The sequence below is a fragment of the Pinus tabuliformis genome, chromosome Q, assembly GCF_031772625.1.
Source record: "Pinus tabuliformis cultivar Carrire ecotype Pingquan chromosome Q, CPIR1, whole genome shotgun sequence".
NCBI lineage: Eukaryota > Viridiplantae > Streptophyta > Pinopsida > Pinales > Pinaceae > Pinus > Pinus tabuliformis.
Genome location: NC_142296.1, coordinates 868,265,359 through 868,281,991, shown reverse-complemented (window position 1 = coordinate 868,281,991; position 16,633 = coordinate 868,265,359).

Genomic DNA, 16,633 nt, shown 5'->3' with positions numbered 1-16,633 from the left:
GACTTCCTGCAACAACTTCCTTTGAATGAAGGAACTTCATTCCCTTAATCTGCTTCACAGTTATGTCATCATACCATCATCGGTGATCGGTGAACCCTACAATGAATATTCCATCAAGGAATCTTGATGATCTTGCATATCCTATCCTGTAGATGTTACCTTTTGACAGATGTATGATCATCCTTGTCCTAGATGACTTCTTCCTTTTTCCATAAGTATCACTTGATATTTCAATGAGGTTTCTGTTGAGGCCTCAGAAATCTGTGGCAACAACAAGGGGGATAACCACCCGGTCTAGACCTTAGAGCAGCTCCTTTTCCATTTGGGATAGTGGCTCCGACTGGATATGATGGGACCAGTTTCCCAATGTTTTGGGTTTATATGATTTGTGGGATTTTTTCTGATGATTTGCAAAAGGCTAACTAGAAATTAACACAACTTTATTCTAAGATGCAAAACTTTGACTTAAATCTATTTTAATCTAACCCAGGGCATTGCTGATTTTATTTGATATAAAAATATGTCTATGTAATCTATGATGATATATATCAATCGCATATTATATAGAGTTAATATATTGTAAGATAATTCCTTTGAGAAAATAGTTAATCAAAATAATTGTTAAAAACATATGGCATATTCTAATGATCACATGTAAAATAAACCATTCTCTATTCTGATATCATACAATAGTGTAGCTTATACTTTAAACAGAGATGAAAGATTTCATATATAATTCATGAAAGATAAACTTATCACTAATACTAGAACAAAGATTTAGCAAACCTGATAATAGTACCAGATGTGTACCGTTCTGCTCATTTGACTAGTGATAATATGCCATAATCAATCTTCTACCAATAAGTATCCCAAAGAATACAATAGTGCATCAACAGTGATCAACAAAAAGATATTTGATTGAAAAGACCATGTTCCATGATTCCATCAAGGCATCTACAAATTTACGATAGCGCATTCTTGGTAAATGTTCTTAATAAAAGTTTGGACCCTTATCTAAATGCATGAGAAAGGTTTAAATACTATTCTAAATTATATAAAAATAACTTATACAAAATATATATGAGGGGGTTTCAAACAACCTTCCTTGTTCCTAGTATCCAACTTTCCAAAAATAAAATTGCTCAAAAAATGACTCAAGTGTTCATTGATTAATCACCGCTGCCAAGTTTGACTCTCAACTCACAAATGTCAAAAATTGGCCTGACTTGTGGTGGCATCCCGAATTGTGTTCTCAACTGCCCTACAAATATAACATCATGTAAAGGTTGCAACATTCTCTGTATTGAATCCAAGGAGCAATTCAAGGTCATGATCTGACTGTGTGGTTTGACCAAAAGTTGCCATACTGCTTCCTAGTCGATTTTTATAGCCCCTAAATTGTTTCCTTCTATAGCTGACTCTTATTCTCCCAATTCTCGTCTAATTCTTTAAGACCAGGAAGTGTTTTTGGGTCACTCTCCTTTATGAGGTTGGATGTGTGCAACATGCGATTTATTGTTTTGACAATTCTTTTTGAAATACCTGATGCTCTGGCTATTGCTAGTTCAGCATGTTTCACCTGTGAGTCCAAATCAGTGAATAGAATATCCTTATGTCTTTCATTGATCTTCAGGAGACTTGACCTTTTCCCTTCATCTGAATCCTACCACTCAATATAATAAGAGATCTTAGAATTGAGCTCATTGATCTCAATTCTTTGATCAATAATGATGTTTGTTAATTGTTCACTAGTATTCAGAGGTGCAATGATATTTGATATATGTTGGAGGAAGAGTTTCTTTTTCTTTATCAGTAAACTATTCAGTGTCAAAGCCTCTTTAATGAATTCCTCTACAGTAGGAATATCGTTATACTTTGCTAGGTCATTGTTTAGCTCCTGGATCTATTTTTTTTAGCAGATAAGTCATTTTCATGACTTACTTTTAGTACTTCCATATCCTGTTGTAATTTATGCAGCTGCTCCTCTGCTTGACGGTTCATGCCGAATATTTCTTCATCTAACTACCGCAGTAATAGTGTGATCTGGTCATCCTTTTCTTTGATCAAAATAGAGACTTCAGTTTCTTTGTCGATTGCTGTTGTAGCATAAGCTCTGGAAAATTGAGATAGTCGAGTCAAATGTTCAGTCAGATTTATTTGTGTGTCCTTCCATAGTACATCCATAAATTCATGTTCTAAAGGAGTTTTTGTTCTCCTCTTCTTTCTCTGTCTTTTTACAACAGCTTTATGAAGAGGGTTGTAAAAGACATCTAGAGGAGGGATATCTGTTACATTCAAGACAATTTCAGTAGTTGGATCTGCAAGGATTACCTCTATATCTTGGAAACTCATTTTTTGACCTTCAGTGGTCACTATTACTATTTGCCCTGGCAGGGTCTGAAATCCTGTGGTTTCTTGTGTTGATGATACCTTAGGGGTATCCTGTATTTTTTCATTGAATGCATCCCACAACTTTTCTAATTCATCTGTTTCTGCTTCCTGCTCTCATGACGTGCCTGGCTTATTCTGCTTTTGAGACTTGGTTTCAATTCTATGATCAGTAATCCAAAATTCTTGTGGGAGTTATTCTAACCTCTGTCCTCTAAACTCTTGGAATCTTCTTAATTTCTCTAGGTCAAACTTTGTCTTGGTTGCATTTAGAATCTGCTCAAAGTCCTTGGGTAATTCTAGTAAATCTTCAAATTCATCAACTGTATGAGTTACAGGTCTGATATTAACTGAAAGGGTGAATTTGTTTGCTATTTGTTCTAGATCAAAAGGCCTTGTTGGTAGAAGGAGGAGATTTAATAACTGCATATTCTGATACTCTTTATATGCATGACCATAATTAAGAGGGGTAAATAACCCACACTAAAGGGGAAAATTTGGCCATAAGGATTTCTTCATTTCCTTCAATGTTTTTGTGAGGCCATTTCCTACTATTTGGTATGCTAATTATCTTGCCAATAGTTTATCTGACACATACATAGGGAGGACATGTGGGAAATATTGGCTACCAAATATCCTGATATAAGAGAAGGACTCTTCAAGAAAATACCTTCTGATTGCTTGGAGGTCTATGATACCTTCTTTTGTGAATCTCAGACATCTTCTGTTAAAAACTAACTGATGTAAGGGAGGAACAACTCCCTAGAATAATTCGTAAAAATGTGGAATATAATCTTGTTCCCACATTTTCTTATAACTTAGGAAGATAGGAGTAGGATCATTGGTATTCAATTTCCAACCCATGGTTGGAAAACGAGTGCAGAAACAAATTTCATCGAAGACATATGTAGACCTGAAGAATTGGGGAACTGCTCTAGAGGAGGCAACCCTGGTTTGGCGATATTCAGTAATTGCTTTGGCCAAATTCTCAGACAGAATGGTTGCCCAATTCATAATGTGAGAATTAACACAAGCCTCAATTAAAGGAACCCAATTGATCGAGAACTTAGAATTATCAGGGAGACCATACAATATACATAGCATAGAGGCTGCAAAATTATAAGGATTGGCCAAAGAAGCAATGGGGTACATACTCGCTTTATCCTGTTTGAATTTATTGCCTCTTCTCCTCCATTCCTGTATCATTTGAAATGGGTCTTCATTTTCCTTTAAAAAGTTTGCAAGAAATTGTTTGTCGTAGATGTCCTCGGCATTGGGTAGCTTGTACATTTGTTGTAAATCTTTGGCTTTGAAAGAACCTGTTGAAGCCCCGAAAATCGTTGTATCAACATTGGGGGATAACCACCCAGTCCAGACCTTAATACAGCTCCTTTTCCGTTTGGAATGGTGGCTCCAACTGGGGATAATGGGACCAGTTTCCCAACAATGAGTAAACGGGATGAATGAATGATTGATTGACTAATCTAATGATAGACAAATAACTTAATTTATTAGCGAAATAAAAGAACTACTACTAATCTCGGGAACTATTGTACTTTAAAGTGTAGCGCTTGATGATCTATGTTTATAAACAGGCATGTAGATGACTCTATTCAATAAACATGGACTTTTATTCATTCAAGAATTATTTTGCTTAAATCGTTAAACAAAGGGATTAGCGCAATATTGCTACACTTATATATCATCGATACATATATGATCAAACGAAAAGCATCCCATAAACATCCAATAGTGGAGGGAATAAAGAAATGTTGTTAAAACACATACATATATTCGATAATAGCAAAGGCAATCAAATAACCATTCATATGAAAAGAATGAATTCAGACATAGATAATAGTACCATATGAGCTGCTAGTCACTCCCAATATCTATCGCTATTTGAGATTCTTCTTTCAACGCAGAAATACTTTCAAACAAAGACAGTAGTGCACATTTGCATAAAAGCTTCCTTGTCAAAATTAGAATAACTGGTCCAGTTTTATAAAAGAATATGGCTTAAGTACAGTAGTGCAACTTCAGTCTTTAAGTCAAGTACGAAACTTTACGACCCTTTCCAAAACAATGACAGGGTCTATAAATACTTAATTAAGCTAACTATCTATGAAACTGAAATCCTACTTAATTGGTATCAATTGATTTTGATCATATTCTTCTCAGCAACCTGGCAGTCAGCGACATGAATCATCAAGTAGGCTATTTGCCTTTAAACCTGAGCTGACTTATCGCAAGCATTGGCTCCACTTCGGGTGATCTGTTGAGGCGAGAGCTAAGCTGGGCGGCATAGGTGGCATCCTGAATATCGGGGATAATTTACCCGATTGCATCTATAAGGCATTCGAGGGCAGCTCTTTGACTATGTGGTTTCACCAAGAAGAACCAATAGGTGTCCCATGTTAAACTGTTAATTCTAGAAATTAATCTCCCCTTTTCCTCTAGATATGGATAACATGACTGCTCCAATGTTTTCATCGCTGTCAATTTTCCTGGAGTGCATTGGGAAATCATGTTTGACAAGTAGAGAGTATTATTAACCAATTCAACCAAATTGCTTGTAGTTGATTTGCACCTTGAAATTGCCCTCTCTGTTTTCATTAACTGGGACTGCCATTCTGTAAATAATATATCTTTATGTGACTCTAAAATTCTCGGTAAATTTGCCGCTTGTCCCCGATCAGTATCTTGCCAGTCAAGAAATGCAGCCATCGTTTCTTCAGCTTGATCCAATTCCACTCTAGCCTTTTCTGTTTTTTCACTTATTGATGCCGTCAATTCGCATAGTGGTTCTGCCTGGGCGATTTGTTGACATAGAAGCTTGATTTGGGCTATTAATGCTGTATTTATCTATAGTGCCTCTACTCTGAATTCAGTTATTTGTGGAACACCCTTTGTCTTCTCAAGCTGTGCTGATAGTTGAGCAATCTGCTCATCTTTTGTTTTCAGCATTTGTTCATTTGCTGTCCTCAGTTGTGCCAAGGCTTCAGACAACTCTTTCTGCTTCTAGATTGCACTGTGATCAATCCTTTGTTTCTCTGCCTGCAATTGTTGAGTTAATTGATTATTTACTTGTTGTTGTGTCAATAATTGTTGTTCTGCCTACTCCACTTTCTGTTGTGCTTCTGTTAGCTGTGCCTGCAATAAAAAGATTTCCTGGTCTTTGTTTTCAATAAAAGACTCACTCTGATGCTTTGTCTATTGTTGTTGCCGAATAGGCTCCAGCATATTGTGATAGTTTTGTCAGGTCATCGGAGGGGTCAAATTCCTCCTTCCAAACCACATTGCCCGTGACCGTCTGTTCTGGGAAAAGGGAAGGTTGATCAGTCCTTCTTCTCTTCCTCTGTCATTTTACTACAGCTTTATGCCTTGGGCTATAGAAGACATCCAAGGGAGGAATCTCTTCTACCTGCAAAATGATATGATCGGAGGGGTCCTTTGGTATTATTTCTACTTCCTTTGTACTGGGTAGGCCGCTGGTTCCACTTGGAACCTGTTGTGAAGTGTTTTCCTGTGTGTCTGCTGCTTTCGATGTTTCGGTGTCCTTTGAACATTCCAGACTGCTGATAATAGAATCAAATTGCTGCCATTCCTGGAGCAGTTTTGGATCAATATGAGTATCCACATTTACTTCTATGTTGCTCTATTTTTGCTCTTTAGTCTGGGTCTCCTCCCGCACTTTCTCCTGCTCTTTAGTCTAAGTTTCCTCCTGTGGTTTCTCTTGTTCTTTTGTTGTAACCGGAGGTTCCTTTGAATGTTTCCGTTCAGGCTCGCTTGATGTTGTTGTTGGGGTTGTTGCTAACAGATCTAGAGGCAGAGTTTGCAACCTCTGTTCTCTAAGTCTGTTGAATTCAACCAACCCTTCATCCTGATATTTCATTCTGGCTAATGACTTAACCTGCATTATTGACTCGGCTGAGGAGAACAGGTCATCGAACATATCTTCTTTATGATCAAACTTTGCCAATTTGGCCTGTTCAAGTGCATTATAGGCGACTTTGTTGGGATCAAATTGCCTATTAGGGAGAGTTGCTAGAGTTAATGATTTTATCTTTGTAGCTTCTTTCTCTGCATGTTTGAAGTCATGCAACGTGTAGACACCACATCTCAGAGGAAAAGAGGGCCAGACCTGCTTCTTATTTTTCTTGAGAGTCTGTGTAACTCCCTCGGCAATGATATGATAAGCTATTTCCCTCGCCAGCAATTTATCAAGTATGTACAAAGGAAGGACATGAGGTTCGGCTTGGCTACCGAAAAATCTTATATAAGAGAACTTTTCCTCCCCGAACCATATTCCTATTGATGTTAAATCAATCCTGGCTTGGTAGGAAATCTTGGGAGCAAGTTTATCAAAAATAGAGTAATGAATGGGTAACATAAAGCCATTGCAGACTTGGTATAAATGGTGCTTATAAGAAGATTTCCACAATTTCTGATGGTATATGTGAATAGGCATGGGGTCTTGTGATGTCCACCTCCAGCCGAGCACAGGAAATTCAGAATTAAAACACAGGGTATCTAGAATATAGGCACTGTAATAGAACGGGGGAATTAACCTTTCAGTAATGCGGGTCTTGTTTCTAAAATCAAGAACAACTGTTGCTAGTTTATCTGACAATATAGTTTCCCAATCCATTATTTCACTGTTACACGCCGCTTCCATCAAGGGAACCATTTCTATAGTGAAATTAGAGGAATCGTGCAACCCCCACAATCTACACATCATTATCCCAGCATAACAATAAGGGGAACATAGGAAATCAACAGAGTACTTACTGGAAGATTCATGCTTGTGTTTTGCCGGATTTTGTCTCCAATCCCGGATGGGTTTGGATTCAATTTCGTTCTCTTTTCGGAATTTCTCCAAAAACGCCTTATTGTACTTCTTCTCTGGCTCAGGCAAATGATACATTTGCCTTAAATCATCAGCCTTGAATGAACTGAAGATTCTCCCATCTCTGGTGCAGAAAATTCTGTCTGTGATTGGGATTTCCTCAATTGCCCACCTCACTACATCAGTATATGGGAGAATTTGTTCCCGAGCTACTGTCCGATGAAGGAAGGAGTTGGCTAAGTCCTTTAAAGTACCTTCAGATTTCCGAGTCGCATCTGCAGTGGCTTGTACTGTTGTCACTTCAGGTTCTTCGGCCTCAATCAAATTATAGGTACTTTGCCAAGTAGTTTTGCTGAGACCAAAACATGTAGTATCAGATATCAATCCTTTCTTTTTATTTGTTGGATCAGCGGCGACATGTCCTGTGGCTGGCACAGCGGAAGCGACTGTGGTTTTCTTAGACTTCTTCCCCATTCTGCTTGAGTTTTCTGCTTTGGAAGAATTTTGCACAGGCGTGAAAATAAGCGTAACATAGAGAATTGGTAGTGAAAATCGAATATGAGAGAGATATATTGATCAATGCATGATGAGGGATTAACTTTAAAGTGGCCGTGGATACAATCTATGAGAAGATTTTAGGACTTACTATTACATTAAATGGTCGTTTAAAACCTGCCAATCCTTTAAATGCCCATCATATCATTAATCGGCCGAATGATTTGTTTAAGCGTGCCTTGGATGTTTTGGCGGTTGAGCGCAGGTAAATCACTGTTCGACAGATAAGGCTTTTAATATGAATTAATCGTAATATCCCTCTGTTTTAACAGCTTTTTTGAAGTTTGTACTTCTGGCTTTATCGCAATCGGGCGTCGGGGAAAACTTAAATCCTTATATTGACACCTTTTGAAATCCCCGATCGCCGATAGCGATATCGCATCGCATCGGGTGTATTACCTGGGGTTCTTTAAAACATGCATAGTATATCGCCGATCGCCGATAGCGATATCGCATCACATCGGGAGTATGGGCACTTTAAGAAAGCATGGATGGTATATTGCCGATCACCGATAGCGATATCGCATCGCATCGGGTGTATTACTTGGGGTGCTTTAAAACATGCATAGTATATCACCGATCGCCGATAGCGATATTGCATCGCATCGGAGCGAAAGGAACTTTATCGCATCGAAACAAACCAATGGGCCTTTAAAGTATGCCTCCTATGTCATTGCGATATGCGATCTTGCAATCGCTTTATCACAATGATAAAAGATTGATTATTTATATTATAAGACCACAATTGGTTTGTCCAAAAGGTTTTCTATAATGTCTTCATTTTGTTTTCTGACCTTTTGGAATAATGCAATGTTGATACCAATCAAAACTAAAAGGGACCCATTTCATATGATAGTTTTGTGAATAATAATGATATGAAATGGGGGGTTGTTGTAGAGCATAACAATTGGCGATTCGCTGGAAGAAACAGTTATCTCTGAAAAGTATGAAAATTCTTAAACTTTTTCAAAATAGAGTTCTCATTAAAGGGGAAAATTCTAATATAACTAGGTATAGATGCATTCTAGATAAAATGAATCTATCTTTGTTAATTTCCTCTGTTGTTTAAGATTAGATACATTCTAAGTTTTAAATTGGCCATTATTGGTTTATAATGATAAAACAGAGAACCTTTCCAAATCAGCTTTTAGAATTGACTCCTTTGTCATAGGTAGAGCCTCTGCTTCCAGCAAACGTTCATAGTTTCGACAGGGATACCTTTAAACCATATTATTGTCCATTGTCCCATCCATTTAAGAGTGTGATTAACAGAATGAATTCAAAACATGTTTTCATATTTTGTATTTCCTTTCTTTTTTGTTATTGCTAAGATAAAAAGCCATTGTCTTGGTTTGGTGACCAGTTATTGACAATGCCATTCACTGGTAGTAATCTAACCGAACAAGCTGGCTCGTGATGAGACCCCTTGTCTTATAATTCTAAGCCATTACCCTATTTTGGTATGCAATATTGGTAATCTCGGTTAAACTATTTCGCTATGAACATGGTAAGCAGGCTTGTAATAAGACCTCTTATCTTTAATATCAGATATTTTAGAATTACACTCTGAGTAACCATAAACTTTGGTGAATGGGATGGACAATTTTCTCCTCAAGAGTAAATGGATGACAAGGTAAGAGTTAAAGATGCTGAAGTTGGATTAGTTTCTGTTTTGATATTGATAACCTTTTTGTGACCAATCTGAAAACATAAAATGATTTACAATACTTCTAAACTTTGAGAAGGGTTCACAAAAATTGAAGTGTGGTTTTGGAATGCAATTATACCTAGTTTCCTAGAAATTATCCCTCTTGTGTAAGACTTCTATTATTTTAAAAGTAAATATCATCACTACTTCTGTTGAGCAACTTTTAAGTACAGCAAAGGTCAATGGAAGATACCTTACAACTTTATTTTCTAATGGTCCTACAAACTACAAAACTCTATTAAACTAAAAAGGAGAAGGGGTTACCTCCTCAATTAAAGAATTTCTTTAAGATAAGGCCATTAACAGGGAGAGAATCCCTCAAACCTGATAAATCTTGTAATATGAAGGTCGAATGGCCTATCTTCTCACATATCTGAAATGGCCCAAGCCACATCTTCTGGAACTTGGTGTGTTTTCCCTTGTCCTCATGGGCTTTGTCCCATTTCAGAACTAAATCACCGACTTGAAATTGTTTTGAACCTGATGAGACTGAATCAAAGGATGACTTGATGATTTGCTGATGTTTTGCATGAATAACCTTGGCTTTTTCCCTTTCCTCTTCTAATTTTAGAATTTGGTCATGTCTAAGTTGAATAGAAGAAGAAGGGCTTTCCTCAATAAACTGAACTAAGGCTAGGGAAGGAAGGACAAGATTTGTTGGTAACACTGCTTCGTTTCCATACACAAGGTTAAATGGAGAAGATCCTATGGAAGCCTTCTGTGTTATCCTATCAGCCCATAGTGCGAATATTAATGATTTGTGCCATGTTTTATGGTTCTGTTCGATAGTTCGCTTAATAATTTTAATCAGATTTTTATTTGTAGACTCTGCTAAACCATTACCTTGAGGATAGTAATTAGCAGAATATTTTAATTTAAATCCTCTTTTAATAGTGAAATCAAACATAGCATTTCCTGAGAAGTAAGATGCATTATCAAAAACAAGAGAATTTGGGACACCAAACCTGGTAATGATGAATTGATCTATGAATTCAATAATTGCCTCAGAATTTGTTGTCTTCAAAGGAATTGCTTCAACCCACTTAGTAGAATAATCAGTAGCATTAAGGATATACTTATGCTGTTTGGAAGAATGCGGAGTAATTTCCCCAATGATGTCCAATCCCCATTGCTCAAATGGCTATTCAATGTTGACCGGTTGCAAAGGAAAAGCTGATTTTCTTTGTCTTCCACTAGAAGTTTGACAATTTCGGCATTTCCTTACATATTCATGAGCATATCTAAACAGAGTGGGCAAATAATATCCAGCATGAATGATTTTATGGGCTGTTGTGTCAGCTCCAAAATGTCCTCCTGCTGGTCCATCATGTAATTCCTGCAAAACCTTTTGTGCTTCAGGTTTTTCTAGGCATCTTAATAAGATTGAATCATAATTTTGCCTAAAAAGCACATCATCAATAATTGTGAAATTTTTTGCTTTCAATCTAATGGCCCTTTTGTTTTTGTAAGACAGGTTAGGAGGTGCATATCCATTTTTCAAATAAAAGATTAAGTCAGCATATTGTGACTCAGAATCAGTAATACTTATCTTGTTGATTTCTTCGGTTCGATCTGTATCACCTGATTCTGGAATGTTGGATGCTCCTGCCAATAACCTGCAAAAACCTTGGCCTCTAACAATCTTTGCTGGTTTAATTTCTAAGTCATATTATTGAAGTGCTGTAACCCAATTTGCCCTTTTTTCACCTAGTTCCCTTTGGATCAATAGTTTCCTTACTGCAGGAAAAGGAACTATAACTTTTGTGTGGGTTTTTAAAAGTAAGGGTCTGTAATGTTTGACAGCTTTATATACAGCAAAGGCTTGTTTTTCTACTTCGGAGTAATTCAATTCAGCACCCTGAAGATTTGAACTATAGAATGAAATGGGTGCTTCCAAATTGTGATCATTAAGCTGTGTGAGTACTGCTGCATAAGACAAGTTGGATGCGATAGTATACAGTGTGAAATGATTAGAAAAATTGGGAGTATTTAAGGCTGGGGCATTGATTATTGATTGTTTGATTAAATCAAACGCTTCCTTTTCTGTTGATCCCCACATAAAGACTGAATTTTTCTTAATCATAGTTTGAAGTGGCAAAATGATTTGAGAAAAATCTGGAACAAATCTTTTGACAAAATTGATTTGGCCTAAAAATGACTGCATGGATTTTTTATTATGAGGGAAATTGATTTCAGAGATTTCTTTGATCCTGTCAGGATCAATATAAATGCCATCTTTAGACACAATAAAGCCTAAGAGCTTTCCTTGATCAAGAGCGAAGAAAGATTTTTTAGGGTTAAGAGAAATACCATATCTTTTGCAGCGTTGAAAGATTTGATTTAAATCATGCAAATGATTAGACTTCTCCTTAGAAAATACAGTAATATCATCTAGATAGACGACTACTGTTCTATTAATCAACCCTTTAAAAGCTATATCCATCGCTCTTTGGAACGTAGCTCCTGCATTAATAAGTCCAAAAGGCATTTTTTGATACGCATATGTTCCCCATTTTGCTCTGAATGTGGTTTTGAGCTGGTCATCAGGATGGACCAAAACTTAGTTATATCCTGAGAAACAGTCTAGAAAGGACATTAATTCAGAGCCTGCTACTGATTGGAGTATCTGCTCCATAGTAGGTAATGGGAAATTATCTTTTAAGCTTGCCTTGTTCAAATTTCTAAAATCGATACAAATCCTAATGTCGCCATTTTTCTTTCTGACTGGCACCATATTGGAGACCCAGTTTGAGTGTCGAACGGGAAAAATAATCTTAGATTTCAAGAGTTTGTTAAGTTCAGATTTTATTTGACTCTCTAAGTTTGGATGTATTTTCCTCAACTTCTGCTGAATTGGTTTCTGTTCGGGAAGCATTGGAATGGTATGCTGGATGATGGATGTATCATATGTCTTTAAATCATCATATTTCCAAGCAAAAACCTGTTTATTTTTCCTTAACAGTCTAATGAATGCCTTCTTTTCTTCCAAGGAAAGTCCTAATCCTAAATTAATGTTTTGAGGAGTTTGCTCAGTGCCAAGGTTTATCAACTCAAACCTTAGGGTAGAACTTTGGAGCTTTGCATTAGTCACAGGTTTAAACCTATCTTTAATATCATAAAGATCTTCAAGCTTCATCACAGGCTTAGGGATTCAATTTTCCTCAGGTTTACCTCTCATTTGAAGGTCATGCTCATTTTCGTCGATGATTTGATCATCATAGGACTTTTCGGAAGTTAAGAACTGTAAAATGTCTTCATCATGGTTGAATACTCTCCAATTGGTGACATTGTCAGGAATTGATGGCCTAAAAAGCAATTCTACTGAAAATCTATCTGGGTTGTAGTTTTCGAAGGTAGGAGCTTGGAAGCAACATTGGATAGCAGGTCAGCTACCGAATTTTGAGACCTGGGAATAGAAGAAATATTGAATGCCAAAAAGTGGGAGGTGAGTTCCTGTATCAGCGATTGATAATGTTTGAGATGGGTGGAAAGACAATGAATTGTATTCCTTACCTGTTTGATAATAATTTCAGAATCTCCAAACACTTCCAAATATTGGACCTTAAGGCCAATAGCTTTATATAGTCCTTGGACTAAGGCTTCATACTCTGCTGTGTTATTTGTGCATTCAAATTCTAACCTACAGGACAACATTGTTTTTCCCCTTGTGGGCTAATCAAAATACATCCTGCTCCTGAGCCCTCACTAGATTTGGACCCATCAAAATATAACGACCAAAATAAAGAAGTATTAACAATTTTATTTGCAGTTTTCTTAGTACCATTGAAACATCTTGACCTATCTGTTTGTGAAAAATTTTGAATCTGAGATGTAAAATGGTTTACTGAGAAAGGGGATGGCTAGGCAGCGAAGTTACCAAAGAATGACTCTGATGAATAATTCCCCAAAATGTTGTTATTAAATGCTATTGGTTGGTTTTCTTGTTCAAACTCAGTAACTGTATGGGTCATATGCTTTTCCTGATCGATCCTTATTTGATTCGGCTTACCCTTATAGGGAAGCCACATATGTGACCAATCAGTAGAAATATACCCATGTAGTTTCTTAGACCAATCCCTACTCAAGATTAAACCATAAAATTCAGGTATATCGGCTATTAGGATATCAATCCTTTGTACTATTCTAGGATCAGAAGATAACTTGATGGTTACGGAATTGATCTCTCCCAAAACCTGTACTTTAGTCCTGTCCAACTGTACAATATGAATAGCAGACTTCTGGGGTTCAATGTTCAGTTTGGAACAAACTGAAGCTGGCATTATGTTAGAAGATGCCCCTGAGTCAATCAAGCAGTTGTGCAGGTTTCTATTGTAGATCTCATAGGTTAGAAGGAAAGGTGGAGTATGAGAGTTTGATATATCTCCTATTAGGACTGCATCAGTAGCTTCAACCATCCCAGAAGGTGGTTGACCTGCATCGTTTGCCGCTTTAGCACTGGGAAGAGGTGAAGTAGGAACATCATTTAATTCTTTGAGAAGCAATTTCTGCTGATGTTTTAATTTGCTAAGTTCAAACATGGTTTAATGTTTGCCTTAGTTTTCTTCATATCATCAACAATATTGTAATCCATTGAATCAGATACTACCAAAGTGTTAGATGTTGAAGGAGTATTTGAGGTTGAAGGTTGGTTCTGAGGAACTGCTGCAGGTGGCTTCTTTATAGATACTTTTTCCTTTGTTGTAGCAGCACCTGCACTCCTTTTCTTTGAAGTTGCCTGAACAGGTTCGGAGGTACTTTTACTCCTAGTAGTGATAGGAAATGATTCTTCTTCATTATCTGTATCGGAGTTAGGCAGTATGAAATTCCACATTCCATGACATTCAACAACTTCCTCTTCTTCATCAGTAGGTGTAGATGTTTCTTCTTCTCCTTCTTCAAGATCTGAATCTGCATTTGATATAACATTTGGTGGTTTTGATTCAGTTTTCTTATAATTTCTAAAGGGTCTTTTGGCTGAGGTTTCAGCTACTTGTTTTTTTATTTCAACCATTTCGTTTGACATAGTCTTAAGGACCTTTTGCAGACCCTCCATGTCATATGGATCTTTTCGGGTTTTCTTCTTTGAATCATCTTTAAAAGAAACTTTTTTGGCTTTTCTGTCTTCCAGAGCAGCTTTCTTTTCTAGAGCATTAATGCGTTTCTCCACAGCAAGTGCTTCTTTCATGTTTTCCGCTAAAGTAGGTTTCCCAGCCCTGTCTACAAAAATAACTATATTGGCAGGTAGGGCAGTTATATACCATTCGCTTCGGATTTTCTCACTTGGTTTGGAGGCCGTTGGGATTTTATTCAAGAGTTTATTGAATCGGGCGTTAAATTCCTTAATCGGTTCCCTATGCTCTATCCTAATATTGGAGAGATCGTTTATTAGTGTAGCCAAAGACCTATCATCTCCATACTTAGTAAGAAACTGTTCTTGGCAAGTGTTCCAACTGGTAATGGAACCAGAAGGTAAAGAAAAATACCAGGATCCTGCTGATCCTTGAAAAGTATAAGGGAAGAGTCTAACAACAACATCTTGCTCTGTTACTCCCTTCAAGTTGACTGCCAACATGAAGTTATTAATATGTTCCTCAGCTTGCGTTCCATCATCTGGGTTAAACTTGGGTAGCCATTTTTCAGGAGCATCAGGTAATGCAAGTAATGGTGCAGGCATGTTGACTGCACCAGGCCTGGTCCATGGATTTTCCATTATAACAGCAGTAGTAGATGATATTACTGTTGAAATTCCAAATGTCTGGGAAGGAAATGATGTTGCGGAGTGAGAAGGTTGGGATGTTAAAGTTCCTAATCCCTGATGAACAACAATATGTAATAGGGGAGTGGATGGTTGACTTCGCACAGGGGAAGATGAGATGGAGGATGTGGATGAAAGCTCTTCACTGTCAGATCCCTCAGTATATTTCTTCGCCTCTTTCCTTTTGGGTAAATGGAACTCAGTGGGTTCAATACCAAGCTTTCTGCTCTGAAGTCTGGTGAGAGGGTGAGGTAAATTGAACTGCGAAGTCGCACTGCTTTGTGATACCTCAGATTTCTGTGGTGAAATCAAGAAGCTCTGAAGTTTGTGGATAAGGGACTGGACTTCAGAGGATTCAAGACTTAATTGTTCTGGAGTATAATGGGTTTGAGCAGTGGTAGTTTATTCCTCTTCTTCTTGTTTGGATACTGGAGAACCAACATGCAATTGGGAAGTACGAGGTGATACGGAGGGAGAATTACTCTTAGAATGGCCTGCAGATTTGGGTTTGCTTGCCATTCACAGTTGAGGCCCTCCTTCTAGCGCCAAAAATGTTGAAGCCCCGAAAATCGTTCTATCAACATTGGGGGATAACCACCCGGTCCGGACCTTAATACAGCTCCTTTTCCGTTTGGAATGGTGGCTCCGACTGGGGATAATGGGACCAGTTTCCCAGCAATGAGTAAACGGGATGAATGAATGATTGATTGACTAATCTAATGATAGGCGAATAACTTAATTTATCAGCGAAATAAAAGAAATACTACTAATCCCGGGAACTATTGTACTTTAAAGTGTAGCGCTTGATGATCTATGTTTATAAACAGGCATGTAGATGACTCTATTCAATAAACATGGACTTTTATTCATTCAAGAATTACTTTGCTTAAATCGTTAAACAAAGGGATTAGCGCAATATTGCTACACTTATATATCATCGATACATATATGATCAAAGGAAAAGCATCCCATAAACATCCAATAGTGGAGGGAATAAATAAATGTTGTTAAAAGACATACATATATTCGATAATAGCAAAGGCAATCAAATAACCATTCATATGAAAAGAATGAATTCAGACATAGATAATAGTACCATATGAGTTGCTAGTCACTCCCAATATCAATCGCTATTTGAGATTCTTCTTCCAACGCAGAAATACTTTCAAACAAAGACAGTAGTGCACATTTCCATAAAAGCTTCCTTGTCAAAATTAGAATAACTGGTCCAGTTTTATAAAAGAATATGGCTGAAGTACAGTAGTGCAACTTCAGTCTTTAAGTCAAGCACAAAACTTTACGACCCTTTCCAAAACAATGACAGGGTCTATAAATACTTAATTAAGCTAACTATCTATGAAACTGAAATCCTACTTAA